The following is a 20,166-nucleotide window of genomic DNA, read 5'->3' on the forward strand; positions in this document are numbered from 1 at the left end:
ACTAAATCTGATAATAATGCTGCAGATTATTTTCAACTGCCCAAAATAGTGTCGCAGACTGGCTAGAAAGTTTCTGCTACTGGGCATTGAATAATCTATTCATGTCGGCGCTCTCAGCTTCAATGAGATATCATCTGCCCCCAGCTCTGTTATTCACTATTCCAGACTGAGGAGTCCATAACAAGGACGAAACTACAGTCTCTGGATGTGAAAACCATTCTGTCGGTATACTGCTTGTAATTTTTCTTGCCTCATGCTAAAGATTTTACTCATAGTTGAAACATTTTATCTTTCGTTTTTAAAACTAATCCAAATAACCATAATCCCAGCCAATCATACAGAAAAATAATTATCATCAAATCTTGAGTTAATTTCATTCGAAACTGAATCTATCACTTCATACAAAAAAATAATGTTGAACTTCACATCATCATGTGGATTTTTCTCTTTTTTCCCCCTCTTTAAAATTGGCTCGGATGAAGAATTTTTTTGAAAAATTTCACGATTGATTGAAGTATACATCTATAAAAAATCTGTTTTCAGTTTCAATTGTAGATTGAACTGTGGTAGTATGGTGCACAGATCACTTGTAGATTAAACTGTGGTTTGAATAGTCGAGTAGCGGATTGAAGATATAGATTTTGATAGAGTAAAGCATTTTTCAAAAACCTTTTCCCGATGCAAACAAATTTTATAAAAATTCAAACGAAGTCATACATGCTAAAGGGCATGAGTTTTTTCACCATTGAAAGCATCGTTTTGCAATAATTCTTCCAGTCGTCAAATCACTGCTTGAACTTATAGAGAAATGTTTTTATCGTTTTAACTTTTGAAAATTATCTTGTGTCACTCCGCGATTGCATAATTATAGAGCCCCATAAAAGGTATTTGGTTGATATGTCTTTTTTTATTCAATAATCACATGCATTTTTAAGAAGTTTCTATGGAAGCATCATAATGTATTGAGCAGCTGAAACGTGTTTCTAGCAGAAGAAAGCGATGAACACTCATTAAATAAATACACACTGAAAAAATGAGCGTAAAAGTGAATGTAAAATATCATGGAATTTTCTTGTGAAAGACATGCAGCCACACCACTTTTCACGAGCCTCTCATATTGGACATACCATCGTTACACTGGGCACACAAGTGTGAAATATTTAGCCTATATGAGGTAATGTCTTCTTTAGTTAAAATTAACCATGGTTCTCGATCAGTTTTCTATGTTCTGAAAAATCCGAAAATACTTCATGAATTTCTAAGTCATCATCCAAATAACAAAAAACACTTTTTATAGTCTGAGAATGTGTCGAGTTTCATCAAATAGTTGCTGAGAACCAGCGAGATTTCCTTTAATGAACATTGATTTCCGACTTACATAAATTGAATTCACCCATTTTCTATTATTCAGCTCAAAAAATTTGGGGGTGCGACTGCCCCCTCTTGACCCCCCTATTTGCCGCCCCTGGGTACATACAGTATCTTCCATTTTAAAATACTTGAAATGTAGGGGAATGTAAGGCAAAGTGAAATGGTGAAGTATTTACTCTACTTTTAGCGCCACCTATTTAGTAATATTTTGACTGTAGTAACACATGTACTTTATTTCAGTCAAGAAAAAAAATCCCTCTGAAAATCAAAGAATATGATAATACAAAGAATTTTTAAAAAATGATACGCATTGTAATATTTTGCTGAGATGTCAAAAAATGTTTGGCATTATTAAATGATAAAGTTCTTTTTATTAACATTTGAAATATTGATTGAGACCTACTAATATTCAATGCAGTGTTTATTTGCTCAGTATTAAGCTTATTTGTATTATAAATGCTTGTATAGGTAAGCATGTCCATGCGGGGCAAAGTGAAATATTTCGTATCATATTCGGTCTTTGATAAAATCACTTACGTATTCATTTATTAATTAGTTCGTTTACATCCCTTCTACAATACTTCCCTTATTTATTCATTTATTGACTTTATTTTCTTAATAATTCGCTATTTTATTCACTCATTAATTTATTTTCGTTTATTCCTTTATTTTCTTTTCACTTATTCATTCTTTCTTTTATTTACACACTTATTTGACAAAAAATATCTTTAACGATAGAATGAAAAAACTTTCATTAGAAAAATATTTAATTTTTCACTTTGCCCCATGGAAAAAAAAGATGAAAAATTACCACCTTTTTTTCTTTTTCTTTTCTTTCTTCTTTTTTTTTTTTTTTTGAGGCACAAACTTACTGCCAAAAATAAAAAATACTTATTCAATGCGAGTTTTAACGCAAAACATATTTTCCTTCCTTTCTGTACTGTAATTTTCAGAAGGAATTTTTAATTTGTTCATTTTGAAAAAAGTAAGTTAACTATTTCACTTTGCCCCACATTCCCCTACAGTGTTTTTTAAATTTATTACTTTGATAATATTTATTATATTAATTTTTTATAATAAAATGAAATTTCCATCATACTATACAGAATGGTGTATAGTAGCATGTAAGGCAAACATCTATTGTACAATAGAAATCTAGAATATTATGAAAAGTTTTAATTTTCTCAACTTTTTAACGTTACTAGGCAAAATTCTGATAGTGTTAAACAGTTTTGCAGCTCAAATTATAAGAGTTCAGTCTGCAATCCCAGTTATTTACGCGTAGCATATTTAACTGAAATTTTAATGGTTTTATTAATCGACTAAAAAAATGTTTTTAAAAAGTTTCAAAATCATACATTAAATAATACTGGCTTTTTGCGCTTCATCGTTTCATCACATTTTTTTTAAAACTTCATTTTATTTTTAAATGTCTGGAACTATTTTAATCAACTCGGACACACATTTTCCTGTGTGCAATATGTATCTAGAGGTATTATATTTGTGTAGGTTAAAGAGTTAGCACATCCAATAAACTCGAAGTTTAAAAAAATAACTATGAAAGACCTATTGATCAGAGTTTGCTGGCTTTTTTTTTTTTTTTTGAATTCTTCATATTTGTTTTTAGCTATGAATTTAGGTATAATTCGTTAGAGTTAATTTTTTTTCTTACTTGTCAATAAGTGACTAATAATTCCAATCTAAAATTAAGATTTTGTTTAGTAGTTATGGGAAAAGTAAGCCTAGAGAAGTCATATATTCTGTATGTCTTCTTTAAATGTAACAAGAGTATCACTTTAAATCAAACATTCAATTAATAGCAATAAAATTTTTCTGTTTTTCTGAAATTTTCACCATAAGTTCTACAAATTAATGTTAAAACTCAAATATGAATTTAACAGGAGGAGCTTTGGTGACTGCATTAAATAATAATTGATGCTGTAGCTCTAAAATCATTGCATTGATCATTTCCCTTTTTTTTTTGCCATCTTTTCACAAATCCACATGCAATTAAAGCTGCAAGAGCTGCATTAAGTATTTGATTACTAATTTCATCCATAAGTGTCAAATTAACGCGACGCAGTGTGATAACCAAATGCGGAATTGACGAAAAGCGATGAACAAGCGCAAACACATGGATGTAAGCTAAAAAATGGTAGCCCCCGTTGTGAACAAATCGAGCAACCGTCCGCACAACCGGCAGTAACCCTGTAGACAACTTCCCGTCCGAAAAACCAGTTCCAGATAGCGTTGACGGTTCCAATTGCGGTTGCGATGTCCCGTAATTTCTCTCGTGTGATATCCACTTAAGATAGGACTAATTCCGTTCCTGACAAAAGCGGTCAACATAGACAGGTGGTCAACTTACAAAGGTGGTCAACTTTACAGGTTTTACTGTATTCCCCAAACGTAGTTTTTTGCCCTTATTAACCGACTTCAAAAAGGAGGCGGTTATCAATTCGTACCGTATGTATGTTTTTTTTTTGTTTGTCCACTCACAGCGTCTCACCTAGTGAACCGATTTTGATGATTCTTTTTTTAATGAATAGGGGATGGCTCAACTTAGGTCCCATTACTTTGTTTGACCGTATATGTTCTTTAGAAAAAAAAGTTATGGGCAAAAAACAGTAAATTTCATGCAATTTCCCTATTAAATGATTAAATATGAAACCCATTGTTATAAAAGTTTGGTGCCATATAACAGTAACATTAATAGTAATTGTAATGATAATTTTGAATAAAGGCTTCTCTGAAGCAAGCATCAAGTTTCTTCAGTGTCATTGCTCCATAGTGGTGGTAAAGCTAACCTGGAAGCGAGGTGATGCAGTGATCAGGATCTGCTTAGCCTTCACAATACTATTTAGTTATGTGTGCCTCAACTATATAGGATTGCATCACAAGCAACTGGTACGCTGTGAAATGCAAATTAGTTAAGGTTATTTAAATGGTTATAATTAAATTAACACACAAATGAATTCCAGAGAGGAACAAAGATAAATTTTTAGTGCCAATCGCTTAAAGTTTAAGGCGTGCTTATCGTTTTTTTTTTTAGTATGGAGCTTTTTTATGAAAAAAATTAAGGTAAAGTTTTGTGATGGTAACTTCTTACTTTTGCTGAAATATCTACATTTACACTAAAAAGAATGAAATAAAAAAATTTTGAAAAAAAAATAGAACCGACTTCACAAAATTGCTCTAAAAAGTGAAAAATAATTTTATTCTTTAAACACCATCGCTAATACTTTTAAACATAATTTTTGAAGTTGGTGCAAAAACAAAAAGTAAAATCCAGTGTAACCATGCTTTGTTCCTTTTTTTTTCTTTTTTAGAAAATCATCCAAAGTTACGAACGAAACATTGAGTTATGGCTGTGAATGATTTTATCTATCGTTTTTGCGCCAACTTCAAAAATTATGTTTAAAAGTATTAGCGATGGTGTTTAAAGAATAAAATTATTTTTCACTTTTTAGAGCAATTTTGTGAAGTCGGTTCTATTTTTTTTTTCAAAATTTTTTTATTACTAATCAACTCCATCCAAATCATATCAATCTCATTAGGTTTATCATTAATTACCAATTCATTGCAAATTAAAGTGTCTCTGACATAAAATAAAACCCCACCACCTCTTTTACCTACTCTATCTTGTCTAAACAAATATTACCCAGCAATAGATAATAAATCATCATCACTTTCGGTAGCCCATGTCTCGGTAACTCCAATAATATCCAACCACTCGTCTATAATTATGCTTTTCAATTCTTCCATCTTGTTCCTAATACTACGAGCATTTGTATAAAAAACCTTAAGTAAGCCCATCTTACTTTTATTTAATGCTGCACGATTGTTTGAATCCCAAGTGTTAAAATCTTTTCTCTTATTAGCCACCCTATTTCCGTTTCTACTAAAATCCCGATAGTTAGTACCCTTTCAAATTCTGCTCCTTAAACCATGCCCCCCATTCCAACTTAGTTTTTTGATTCTGAAGCCTCTAAAACCAAACCACTAACCATTTCGAGCCATCATCGCTACTGAAAAATTTTAGTTGAACCTCTTTTTCGCGATATTTGTACAAGTGCACCATAAATTGGTTCAAAATAGTACGGATATTTTTTACAGTGCAGATATTTTGCAGAAATCCTCAAAAATGGATTCAGCTATTCTGCAAACATCGAAAATCAGAACTCGAGAATTTTAACGAACGAATCCTTCTATACATATCAGATATGGAAGAAAGTAAATATGATTTACGAAAAATAATTTAAACACCTTAAAAACAGACTGTTCTACTAACTTTGAAACTAGTTCTTATCGATTGTCAAGATGCAAATGAATCAATGAAAGACTAAAGCATACCGGTCAGAATTATTACAAACAATAAAACGTTTTTGTCCTTCCTCCCTCTCATCACTGTCACACGTATTCATCATGCAGAAATTTGCTACTTCCAGAAAATTTATAAGATATTGAAAAGAAATCAAATTGTCTGATCCAACTCCAAGCCGTCTGTGATGCTCCTTTCATTGAAAAAGAGACAAAGTCATTAAATTTTGAAAAGAGTACCATGGCCGTCGCTATTTCAAAAAACTGGGGGGGGGGGGGGAGGGATGGCGCTTTTGGGCGGCCCCTTAATTTTTTAAAACGCGTGTTCGAATATGCAGAGAGAGAGAGAAAAGATTTGGCTTCTGGTTTAGCAGGGATAGTCAGACCTTAGTACTAGCAGTATAAATAATCGTAAGGATAATATTCAGTCAGAATTAGTGGGTGTCACAGGGCTTGCATTATTTCGCAATTTGAAGACATAAAAACGCAGTTTTAAACAATATTTTAAGTTTGGGGGGGAGGGGAGAGGAGTTCCAGGATAGCCTCTCCCGATAATTTTTCCAAATTTAAGTTCTCAACATATTCGTACGTTATATTTAATTATGTTCAGAAGAGGGGGTCCGTGGGCTCTCCCTCGGGAATTTTCAAGACTGTTATTTGAAACATACAGTTTTAGATGCTTTATGGTGATGTTAAGGGAGGAAGAGACTTGGGGTCATCGTTCTATAATTTTTCAAATGCAAACTTTAAGCATGCATTCCCAATTGTGAATTATTTGTGGTTGTGACACGTTGGGGCTCTGCACCGGGAAAAATTTGAAAATTGTAGTTCGAAAAATGCAGTTTTAGACGATCTATGGTGATATTAAGAGGAAGAGAGATGCCCCCCCCCCCCAAAATTTTTTTGTTGAAGTCTTAAAAATGCGATTACAGACTTTTTTGTTTAAATTTAGTGCACCGCCAGTTTCTTGAAATCAAAGCTCCGAAAACGTAATTTTCGCCAACCTTCGATGAAGCGGGGGGGGGGGGAGTTTTTAAGGGACCCGCGACGAGAAATGTTTCGTAACTGAAGCACTAAAAGCGAGATTTAAGACATTTTTCGGTGATGTGGGCGAGAGAGAGGCATTCTCTGGAAAAATATTTCGTTCCGTAGAAATCACAATTTTAGACGATTTTTGTTAATGTTAATGGGTGGAGAAATTCGGAGTCCTCCCCTGGCAAATTTTCAAAATTGAAATTTAATTAAAGCAATCGTAGATGATTTATTAATACTGTTAGAGGGGTAGAAGGTTTTGGAGATCTCTCCTCCGAAAAATTCTCTAAATTGAAGCCTTAACAATGAAATTTTTGACGATCTTCAGTAATATTTGGAGGACGACAGTTTCGGGACATCTCTGGGAGTTTTTTTTAAATTAAAGTCCAAAAGATGAAATTTATTCGACCTTGAATAAGGGTGAATGATTAATTGAGAGGGCGTTTCTTGGGGGTTACTTTGAGAGCACTCTCATGGTTTTTCGAAATTGCAGTCCTAAATCTCAGGTGTAGGCCATCTTTAATGATGTTAGCAGACGTGGCTCCAAGGGAGGGGCAGGGGGGGCAATTGCCCCCTGTCGGAAACGTCTTGCCCCCCCGTCGGGGAAAATTTTGTATTTCGTCGAGGAATCTGTTTGCTTTGGCGTTTATCGTAAATGAAAATTTTTTTCCTCGGGTATGAACTCAAAAAACATTAGTAGAAAGTATCTTAAATATTTAAAAAAAAAGGAAACAAAAAATCAATTCCCTTCGGGGCCACCCACCTTGACACCTGCAATTTAGCCCGAGTCCATAAGTCCCCTTTTAACGTCGCCCAGATGGTGATAAAATAAGGGATAGCTATTGCTACGGGGGAAATGGTGTGTTTTTCATCCTTGAAATTTCTATTTATCGATGAGCTGGTTTCGACACCTCAGGGTGTCGACGACTAATAAAAGAGTACAATCTCCCCTTGACTATCCACGTCCCTGCCGAATGTAGTGGTGATTTCCAGTCAGACCTAAGGCGTCGTCATCTGGTTATCGGGTTACGAGACAAATACGTACCGAATGACAACAGCCAGGACGAGACGGGGGGGGGGGGGGCATCGGAGAAAAAACATGCTTCGGAGATTTTTCCTTTTCTATTACATTTGCTAAACAGCACTTCAGCCAGTGCAGACACACTATTGATGCGTTTTAAAATACTTCTCTGGGTAAATAACTGCAATATTATCTTTCATTTTCACTCTGTAGTTACAAGTAAGTTATTACTATAGTTATTTAAAATTTATCTGATTATTGTTGGATTATTCTACAACAAAACATATCGATGAGTAAACGATCCTTTTACCTCATACAAGGAAGCGTACTAAAGTAGATTTAATTTTTTAGTGTAATGATGTTTTGTCGGCAAATGCTAAACGCAAGAAAAAAATTCTTTTGACTAATGTAATAAAAGCAAATACATGTTTAACATTTTAAATACATGTTTCTCAAAAACTTACATTGATCTTGTTTGTAGGCTGCATACTGGGGGATCAGGGGATCATACAAGGGGGCTGCATACTAGGGGGCATAATAGTTTTGCTGGGAATGAAGAAGAAATGAGAATGATTTAGTAAACATCGGGTTTGGCACAACTAAACAATCATTGGATTATTAAGCGTCGGGTTGGTATTGCATCAGGTTTGGGTTCTTTTTGAGAAAAATGTCTGTGGAGGAAGGGGAGGAGCGAACCTTTTGGAAAAGGCCAAATTAAATAAATAAATAAATCATGTGCTAAAGGCAATTGAAAATATATTTTGCTTCCAAATTTCATTTTTTCAGATGTTATCATGTAGTCGAAACTCATGTTTCTAACTTAAAGTAAAGCCTGCAATAAGCTGCGCTTAGTCCATACAGCTGTAATTATTTGATTGGACCAGGTCTAATTCAAAAGTCAACATTGCTCCTTCGAAATCGATCAAACCAACTTACAAACTGGTACCATGCTCAGTCTTGTTTAAGTTTTTTTTTGCAAGTTATGTTCTATTTTTTTTTTTTTTAATATGCTTTTTTTCAAGTGCTAAAATAGTGTAAAAAAAGCAGTGCTGCGGAGTCGGAGTCAGACTGATTTTGGAGAGAAGGAGTCTGAATCGGAATTTGTTGGTTAATAATGACAAGAGTCGGAGTTGGAGTCATTTTCCCCCAATGGCCGTAACACTGCCAGTGATTGCTGGGTCGGAGTGAGAGTTGGAATCGAACTGACGTTAGGGTAAAGAAGTCGGAGTTGAGTGCTCTAAAATTTTTGAAGTTGGAGTCGACCATTTTCCCTCCGACTCCGTAGATCTGCAAAAAAGCTCCATGTATGGAAATTTTGGGGTAAGACTTAGAATTTACACTTTTTCCTCTTGGTCTGGAAAGTGAGTGCAAACTTAAAATTTGAAAGTATGACAGATTTTAACTGACATGATCAATAAAAAGTTTGAAACTAATGGTTATGCATTTTCGAATTATGAAAAGTGCTTCAAAAAATTTTAAAAATAAAAAAAAGGTAGGTATATAGTAAATTTAAAAAAAGAAAAGAAAAAAACCTTACACAAGATAAAATTGGTGCAATTAATGTTAATCACTTTGATACTTAATAAATTTGTTTGTTGCGTAATATCGTCGGCACCATGCTGAACTAACGAATCTGAAAATTGGCTCTTTTCAGGAGAGTCAAAACAAAATTTTGTCCATTAGACGCGTTTAGTTATTTTCAATGTATTAATTTTTATAGATAATTTTAAGTGTAAAATTTATTGTTCGAAGTAGTAATAGCCTTTTTTCAGTACTGTGGCAAACCATTGAATTTAAAAAACGAGATTCGCGATTTTTCACCTTCGTTTGTTTATTAAGTTCAGCATGGTGCTGACCATACTATTAAGTTTCGTTTCTTTCTTTTTTTTTTTAATTAATTTTTTTTTTTGATTGCACAACACACACACATTACTTTCGTTTTGTGCATTCAAAACTTTGAACCAAGTCTGAGAAGTTGGAGTCGGACTGATTTTGAGGTCAAGAAGTCGGAGTCAGGAGTCGAAAGTTTAAAACTTCAAGAGTCGGGGTCGATCATTTTCAATTAAAATCTGCAACCCTGCCAGTTCTTGTGGAATCGGAGTCGAAGGCTTTAAAATTCCCGAAGTTGGAGTTGGTCATTTTTCTTCCGACTCCTCAGTCCTGCTTAGAACTACTGGTGTGACTATTCATTTGTATAATTTCAATCTCGCTCACTACATTTTAATTTTTATTTTCTATTTCAAACATGCTTCGGCGGCCCACACATTTTCTTCCAAATAATCTGTGATTTGCAGGATGATATTTTTAAAAATCTAGGAATGAAATATGTTGGCGGTCCTTATGAAACTATCATGATTATTTATACGATCAAAAGAAAGAAAGGAAGGAAAAATCATGGATTTATTTTTATACTATTTAATTGCAAAATCCAATGCGGCCCGCCGGTTCCATCCACCACCAGCTGGACCTAATCGATGTAGACCTTTTATTACCATAGAAAATAATTAAAATCCGTAAAAATTTGCACCTTTTCTAATTTTTTTAGCGCAAAATTTTTATCCGTTTCCAGTTTCTATTTGTTATCAAATAAAATACTTGTAATTGGTTTTAGCAAGCAAGGCTCTTCAAAAGATATTCATTTTTTTTCTCTTGATTCTGCTTTTGCAATAACAAAGTAGTTGTGATTGTATTCCCTTTTTCGTGCTTTCCCCAAGTTATCTCGGAAAAATAAAATAATGAAAGAAAATATAGATAAATTTAATTTTATACATGTTCTGACTCGCGAGGTTCTTCTTAATATAAAGCTAGGCATCGGGCTCAAGTTTCTTTTGAATTTTTTAACTTAATATTAGTTACTGTTCTTCTGCTTACTTAAGATGTGGATTTCTCTGCTCCCTAGTAAATATGTTGATGAGCTAGTGGATGAGCACCGCTATACTCTTGAGCCCTAGAGTTTCCATCCCCTAAATTTGTGTGTTTATAAGGTTTGATTACGGAAGAAGGAGGGGGGGGGGAGGAACACTGAATATCTTAATTGGTCATTAACCTCATCACCCTAACGTTACAATACATGACCTACAATTTTGTTTCTTTAATTTTGGAACTTTTTCGGTTGTGCACCTCGACTCTCACTCCCTACAAAATACCATTACAGATCGACTAAAATCTCGTTTATTGGACTTAAATTTCTTAAAATTATTTGGAGGTGAGCATCCAACCCTTGTCTGCATGAAACCACTGAAGATCATCTAAAATTGCGTTTTCAGAGCTACAATTTCGAAAATTTTCCGGGGGAGGACCCCCGGACCCCCCTCATTTCTGTAAGAGCAACATTACATTCACAACTACATTAATGTTGTTAAGTTTCTTTCTCTGCATAAACTCTCTAGAGCACACATTTTTAATGATTTTACATCATATTCAGATTTTTCGTCAAATTCTGCTTCTTACACTGTTCTAGTTTATTGATCTCGCGATATGAACCTGCTCACAAAAGCCTAGTTTCATGTTTTTAATTTTAAATTTAATTTTATTTTTCTAATTATTTTATTTTATCTTTATTAAAATTTTTATTGTTTGCTTTTAATTTTTATGGGGAATTCGTGTTGTTAGACGCCAAGAATGATTAGTTTCTTTATCACCTAAATTGGGGGGGGGGGGAATCTTGCAAACTAAAATTTGGCTATGCCCCCTGTCGGGAAAGCTTGCCCCTCCGTCGGGGATTTCCTAGCGCCACCACTGGATGTTAGGCTAAATGGTGGGGTTTGAGAACATTTTTCCAGAGTTGTTTCAAAACCTGAATTTTAAAAACTCACTTCCAGGCCAGCTTTGGGGACGTAAAAAGAAGGGTTTGGAGTTCCCCACTTTTCCTTTCAGTTTGGCTACGTCCCTCCTATCTTCATTGTCAATTTTTTTTACTGCTAAACATATTGTGGTCATATTTTCTTCCAATTTTCCTTTGCCAAACACGATTATTTGCTTGGATTTTCCATAACAAAACTTTAAATTTCCCCCCTAATATTTTTGCTTTCTTGCAGTACAAGCGTTTGCGGCCTTGGAAAAAGGACTTTTAACATTTTGAACAGATGTGGTAATTTTTTGCGATACCTTAGGTCTCTATTTCCACTTCATTTTATTTTAAATATGCCACCTGCATCTCTTGATCAAGCTGTGATTTACTTACGATTTTTACATTCAAAAATTTAGAACTTTTGGTGTGAGTATTCATTACAATACTTTGAATCTCTCTTTGCATTTAACTATTTATTTTTCTCTCTATTTCAAATTTATTTCGGCAACCCATACATTTTTCTCCACTTAGCAATGATTTTCAGGACAATATTTTTAATCAAAAAAAAAAAAAAATATATATATATATATTATATATATATATATAAATATATATATATATATATATATATATATATATATATATATATATATATATATATATATATATATGTGTGTGTGTGTGTGGGAATGTTTCGGCGAACATTATCCTATGGGCTGTTCTAATGAAGCTGTCCTATATTTTTTTTTAACTGAAGAACCACGAAGCATAGTCTTGTATAACCCGGGCCACCGAGAGACAAGGCGTGCACCATGTTAGTTTTGTCGCCTTTCCTCCCTCCCATTATGCTAATTTTACGCTATGCACAATACCTTAATTTGAGCCGAGCCCATAGTTTCCGAGGAGTAGGCAGACATACCTATTCTGCGGCCTAGTAAAGAGTGTACTGTACTATTTTTTTTTTTTTTTTTTTGCATTAATAAAAATGAAGCGTACATTTCCGCGACTCTTAATAAAAGAGAATCATGGATGTTCCTAAATTGTGTTTTAAAATTACATTTTCTATTCAAATTTTACAGAAAAAATACTTTTTGTCACTATTATTTCAATTGTTCATTTATAATTACTATTTTGATTTTTTAAAACAATGAAGAGTTTCCCTTCCTCTTCGTTCGTTTTCATCGCCAAAATCAAATTGGCGGCCCCACTTCTGAAAAACTGGGGGGTGTAGCACCCTCCCCCCTCTTGAGGCCGGCCCTGAAGAGTATGTGAAAAAAGTATTATTAATGCATCTATTTCTTGTTGAATAAGTTTAAATATTTTTCTTTCCAAAATTCAAAAATTTCATGTTCTAAAGGAAAACAAAATTCTAAAAAAAATCCCCCCCCCCCCAAAATTTTGATGGCGCAACTTGCGCCATAATCCCCCTCTGTGGGCACCCCTGCACAGAAAAACTCTACAAAACTTAGAGTAGTGTTCAATGGCTCGCAGATAACTTCTTCAGGGGATTCCTTAAATTCCTTGGAAATGAATGGCGGAGTTATCCAAGAAGATTTATTTTCTATAATTTTAAGTTCAGGACTTATCGTTATGCATTTATACAGATGTTCCAATAATGTACAGGACATGATGTACATCAGTGGAACATGATTAATGTGGATGAAAGTCAACGTGACTTGCAGAGTTGTATGGAATAATTCTAAAAATGAAGAGGTCAAGACTTATGGACTATGTATGGTAACATATGGTAGAACTAGTGCACCATACCTTGCTATGAGATGTGTCAAGCAGTTAAGTGTAGATGGGGAAAAGCAGTATCCAAAAGCTTCAACCATTGCAAAGTCAGACTTCAATATGGACGATGTTCTGACCGGAAAAAGTTTTGTTTCCCAAATTTTCTATATGTGAACCTTTCGTAATGCGACAAATATCAAGTCATAAGACGAATTCTTTTGTCACTCTCTGTAACATGTGACGATCAATGGTGGTTCATTTTTTAATAAAATGAGGCATAACTATCTGATAGACGTTCCCCATTTTCTCAATAACCAGCTTCCTAGTCGTTGGATTTCACGAGGTCCTGATGACCACAATCAATGTCAAATTTCTTCCGTGGCTACCGTGCTCTCCGGACCTAACTACAAGCAATTTTTTTAATGGTGTGACATCAAAGATCATGAGTTTGTGCCCCATAGATCAGGCAATTTAAAAAGATTTAGGCCAGAAGATTAGAACTGCATTTTCTAAGATTGATTGTGACATGTTACAGCGAGTCAAACAAGAATTAACTTTTTCTTAAATAAGAAAGGTCCGCTTTTCCAACACTTGATATCGAACATTTCAGAAATAAAACTTGTACAGTTTTATTCTACAGTAAAATCAGCACTGTTGTTGTATCAGTATTATGTTTGTTTCAATAAGGCTTCCAAACACGGAGGGAATTTTTGATATATATATATATATATATATATATATATATATATATATATATATATATATATATATATATATATATATATATATATATATGTATCTATGTAATAAAGTTAGATTAGGGTGCCATGAAAGAATTCTAATTTTTTAAAGGATGCCACGAGTCGGGAAAGTTTGAGAACCTCTGGGTTAGACAGTCGCCAAATATCGGCATGCTCATCATCATTTGGTGATCATCACATTTTGCTCCAAAAATAAGTTGATAAAAATGATGCAACTTTCCAATATCCCTTAAATTTCCAGCCAAGTCCATGTACTCTCATGTTTAACTGTTTGCAAACAAAGGAAAACAACATAAAGGTAAATATTTAAAAACTAAGATAAATTTGAATGATCATTGACAGAATAAGCACGAAGTTTATTAAAATTGCAAGAAATTAAGCACATAAAAGCATGAAATAATGCCTATTTATAATTTTTGTAACAGTATCATACAGTACGTAGCTCAGCCTAATCCCTATACCCTAATATCCCTAACTACCCCACCTAAGAAAATGTCTCATTATAAATTTAAGTATAAATTCATTTTTATATTTCTATCACGGGATGCGGGAGCATCCCGCCCCGCCAAGGAAACCAAACGTCAGCAGCCAACAGAAGCAAATCCACCGCCAAAGACGAAAGAAAATAAAAGCGACCAAGAACAAGATTACACGACAGAACAAGTTGGGGTTTTTTGGGTTTTTCACCCCTCTGTATCTCAGCCCCATGAAAACTCCCGGAGTTGATTTTTGGTACACTCAATCTCTAATGTCCCCTGACGCCGTAAACCAAAATACAATCCCCTGGACCATCAGGGGGAGGAGGTATTAAAGTTATAAAATCGCTGTTCAAAAAAGTTTTTGCTTTCTTTGACAGGGCTACAGCCCAGACAAAAAAAGGAATCACGCTGAAATTTTGCACAGACATTCCTTGTGCCCTACTGATGTGCCTTTTGACCCCCTCCCCTTCCCCCCTCGTTTTTGCCCCCAAATTGTACCTTCCCGTGGTTCTATCACAGCCCCCGGGGGACTACAGTAATGATTTTTTGTATACATATTTTTTGGGGGGGGGGGCATTGAGTATATATACAAAGATTCAACCCCCAAGGACATTATGGGCCGGAGTAATTGAAGTTTGAAAATCACTAATTTTCCCTAAATTCTTATGTACTTACTCTCAGCTTATAGGGTTTGTTTATCTCGGACTGTAATTGCAAGGTTAGAACAGATCTAACAGTTATTAAAAAGTTGTCTTAGGAAATGAAATTCAATTCAAACTAAAACATATCCAACAGTTGCAACTAGACGTTAAATCGCGGATATCTGTTGGGGAGAATTTCTGATCTAATAATATCTCCCCAATGTTTCTTTGATACTAGCAGAGTGAGTTCGGAAATAAGACTTAACAAACTATTTCTAACTTGCATGAAGTTTATTTAAACAATAATGTAAATAGTTAAAACACGCTTTAAATCTGATGCTGACAACCTTTTTGCCGATAAATCTTTCGGCTCTCAGAATATATTGTTTTACAATTCCCGGAACCTGATTTTTTGACAATGAACACCTTTTAGAATAGTCATCAATAATAGAAAATAATTTTCTCCATTTCTACCCTCTACTTCACATTTTCCCCCACAGTTTAATTTAACGTGTTTAAACTTAGGTAGGCCACGAACAGCTGAAAGATTACTAGTTTTACGAATACTTTCAGTGTTTACGTGTCTACAGCGTTTATGCCAAGTTTCAATATCACTTTGACAGCATTCTATAGAAGATTCTTTATTTACATGACTAGAACTAGGAGAATTTTTAAACTTTTTGCAATTAACATTATAAACTCCATTATTGAGTTCAGCTTTAAAAATTAATCCGTGTTTGTCGGATACCTCCACGAAACCTCTCCCACCTTTAAATTTTACACCACCCTGATCAAACTTGGTGCCAGACAAAATATTTCGTCTCAAACGGGGAGAATACATTACATCTTTGAGAATTACAGTTCTTTTACCGAACTTAACTTTGATTTCCCCTTTTCCCTCCATTGGGAAAGTTTGCTTTTTCACGGCAACAGCCATGTTTACATCATTTAGGGGTTCAAATGTCCTAAACCAGTTCTTATTTGAGCAACAGTGATTTGATGCGGCAGTGTCAAAAATAAATGTGTTCCCTTTATCTTGGGTCTGACTAAGATTTGCCTCTGACAAGAAATACAAAGGATACTCACATCTGTTATTTGAAGGTGATCCGCGACGCTCCTGGAACTTCATTCTAGAACTCCATCGACGATTTCTATTCCTTGGGCTCGTACGTTCTTCCCTCCATTCTTTCCGGGATTGGTGCTGGTTTCCCCTTTTATTTCTTTCTTGTGAAGTCAATCTTTGACAGTCTTCATTTTTGACATAAGGGCATCTGCTTCTTAAATGTCCATCTTCATGACACTTGTAACATCGAATTTTAGATTTAACTTGGAAAACCTGCATCTCATTTGTATTCTCTTCTTTCATTTCTTGACGGTTTTCTTCAATAATTAGATCAACCAGGATTTTCTTGAATGTGAAATCTTCATTTTTTCTCATCAAAATCTGTTGAATCAGATGATCATACGTTTCTGGTAAACTTTGCAGTAATTTAAAAGAAATACAATCCTCCGGGAAATTCGGATAAGCAACTTTGATTTTGTCGAAAATTCTCTGCAGACGCGCCGCGAATAAATTCAGCTTTTCTCCATTTTCTTTCTTGCACTGATTCAGCTCAATGAAGAGTTGCATACTTATACATCTATTCTCCGGAAAAAAATGTCATTTTATCTTCTTCCAAGATTCGCATGGATCTTCTATAGTTTCAACTATTTTTCTTAGATTTTGTTCAATATTCAAGAAGATTAGAGACTGCAGTTCGCTTCCTCACAATAAATTCTTTCACATCCTTTTCTGTTACATTCGTCTTCTCATTAATGACTGGTTCTTTCTCTTCTTTATTTGTGATATCCCATACATTCCGCTCCATGAGAAGGAACTTCATATTAGTCGCCCATTCGAGGTAATTCTTGTTATTGAGCTTTTCAATCTGAATCGCGAAATTTGCCATTTTTCAAACTTTAGTATTCTTGAATTTTGGTAAAATCTTTTAAGTCGCTTCTATCTTGGTCGCCCCTCCATCTCAGCATTCCAATAACTTCATTTTCAGATGGGTCATCGAATTTGCAGCTTCCAAAAAAAAATTTTCAAAATAAATTTCTGAAAAATATCGAAATGTACACCATCCAACGGTACATGTACTTTTGGCAGCAGTACAACCCCGCCTTTTTACAGATGCATGTACACTCTTTATCATTTCCTAGTCTTATCCAAAAATATTGTCACTAGGTCTGTACAGGAAAGGGACTGGGCCCGTAACCCGTGTTGGGAAGAATTTCTAATCTAATAATATCTCCCCAATGTTTCTTTGATACTAGCAGAGTGAGTTCGGAAATAAGACTTAACAAACTATTTCTAACTTGCATGAAGTTTATTTAAACAATAATGTAAATAGTTAAAACACGCTGTAAATGATAAAAATAAATACTAAGAACATAATCTCTCCACATGCTACTTTTGCATGAGATAACTAATACTGCAGTGCAAACTGCATGACTATTGACTAAAAACTTCGATGAAGTAAACCCATTGGGAAATAAGCTAATTCCAGCTCATCATTTCTAATAAAGGGCGAGCGGCACGAACAAGCAAGTTCGAATACCGATCGAGCGACCGCCTACAACGACGAGAGATGATCAAAGAGAGAGAGAGAACTAAAGCCGCGAGCAGTTTAAATATCCCCCCGGGTCATTAGCATATATGAGTCACGTGAACGGACACATCACTGCTATCGTTAAGCACACGTGCCATCAGATTCCTTCTAGAAGCATCCGTGACGTCATCCACAACTGAGTTCCCGCCAAAGGTGAACGAAAGTGAAACAAACATTCGGTCGATTCGACCAACGTGAATGTGTGCTGATAAGAATCTTTTACCCCAGTCATGCAGAATGATTGGTAATACATTATAAGCAAGGGAAAACATTCTTTTACTATTGGTGTTGTGAGGTGATGAGATAGGATTATTTACTGTTGTTATTAACAGACATTTATGCCTAACAATATCACAAATTTGCCACAGCGACTGCACATGCGCACAGACTTAGCTCATTGGGCTTTCTGTTTTCAGATTCTATGTTGTTTGTTTATACTTAAGCAGAGAAACAAATTAATGAATGAGATTAGAATGCTGTCCCTCCCCCCCCCCCCCCCCGCCCAAAGTTTGGCCGATACGAAATTTCCTCCCCCCTGTTTTTCAGTTTTGATATATTTATGGAGGGAAGAAATTTTAAATGTCGGCGCGAAACTGGGGTTAAACCATTACAATATTTTACGTGACAAATTATATGAAACTGTGCGCATATGAATACGGCGCATATAACTTTTTAATTGAAAGCGAAAAATAGTACTTTTTTATTGGTTTGCTTATTTTTTTAATTAATGGATTTTTCACAAACAACACATAATGAATTGAAAATATATGAAATACGTGTGTGGATATCCGTGCTTTGCAGTAATTTGTTAGATGAAAAAATGTTTGCAATTAATTTAAGCAAGACTTTTAATGAGCTTAGTCCGCGCGCAACATGTGCATTCGCTATGGCAAATTTGGGATATCCGCGATCTGACATCGAGTAAAGTTGTATAGATCTGACACATTCAAATTTAAAATATTTAATGGCTTATTTATTTATTTATTTTTTGCTTGGTGATAACATGCGTTATTTCGTTTTTTAAATGAACTTTTAAACAAAACTAGGAATTAAACAAGACAAAGACTTCTATCAAGAAAAAGATAAATCACCAAACAATTAAAATTATCCCATAAAACGTAAAATAATCCACGATTTAAGAAAAAATGTAATTAAAAAAAAAAGTGAAAAGCTAGATTAAAATAGCCCTCAAGCTATAAAACGTTTAAAGAAACCTTCATGAAAATGTTGAATAATCTGTCAAATAAAGAAACTGTAATAGAATTTATTGCGAAGTTGTAAAATAACTCGAAAACAATGTAATTTAAAATATAGAATTTTATTATCCAAGAAGTTTTCTTTGCAACAGAGAGGTTTTCTTGGCGGGGAAATTTTTACAACAGGGTTGTTTTTGATGAGATGGAAAGGTTATTTCTTAGATGCTCCGTTACATGTCTATTAAGATTAAGAGATTTTGTTACTTAAATAAGGATTTTATAGGAAAGTTCATCAGCAGCTTATATCTCTTCCTGTATCAGTTTCCTCTCATCTTTACAGTCTCTTACTTCTCGGAGATAGTCTAAAATTGATGTTTGTTTTAAAAAACATTCCCGGATATACCCCTTCCCTCTTTCTCTTGATTATACATTGCTTTATTTCTAAGTACAGTATATTCCCAATTATTTGCACAGCTTTCTTGCACGGCAACTGGATATAAGCGAATTTTTGCTGCTAATCCGCAAAATATGTAAAAACAATACTAGCATTATACAGTAGCTAAAAAAATCCACAACACTCACTTACATGTACACTTTAGTTGAAAACAATAATAGGGATGTGAAAAATGTACATAAAAGCTAAAAAAGAATTGTTCATTACTCCAAACAAATTACAGACATATGTAAGCAAATTATGGAAACAGGTTAACTGAACGAGATCAAGTTAGGTTATTCCAAAGACATATAAATGGGTGGAGAAAAGGGAAATTTTTTTCAAGCAAAACTGGTTTGGTTATTCATTTACGCCGGTAAAAAATGTAGATGTAAAATTCAGGTTTCAACTAGTTAGGTTTTGATGTCATTCGAAGGGAGAAAGAAGAGAGAAATTGTGACCTCAAAAATAGATTTTGTACTTGCTAAGTTAAAATGAGTGCATTTGACTACATTCAGGAAACCATCTGCATTTTTTAATTTTATTTTTCGAAGTGTGACTGCAGTTGTTTGTGGACTGTTTGTGGATGATCGGGAGTGGACTGAAATTCTCCTCTGTTGTATAAATTCATTGACTGTGTACAGTAAAAAGTAGGTTATTTGACTCTATGTTATTGTTTCAACTAGTTGGGCTCTTGTGCAACACTTTCAATCTGAATCAGATAAAAATCCTTTGAG

General features: G+C 34.4%; 1 protein-coding gene across 1 annotated transcript in view; it reads left to right on the forward strand.

The window, feature by feature from the left end:
• Positions 1–20,166, forward strand: part of LOC129218936 (trafficking protein particle complex subunit 9-like) — a 215,376-nt gene that overhangs the window by 72,903 nt on the left and 122,307 nt on the right.

This window comes from Uloborus diversus, chromosome 3 (assembly GCF_026930045.1).
Source record: "Uloborus diversus isolate 005 chromosome 3, Udiv.v.3.1, whole genome shotgun sequence".
Lineage (NCBI taxonomy): Eukaryota > Metazoa > Arthropoda > Arachnida > Araneae > Uloboridae > Uloborus > Uloborus diversus.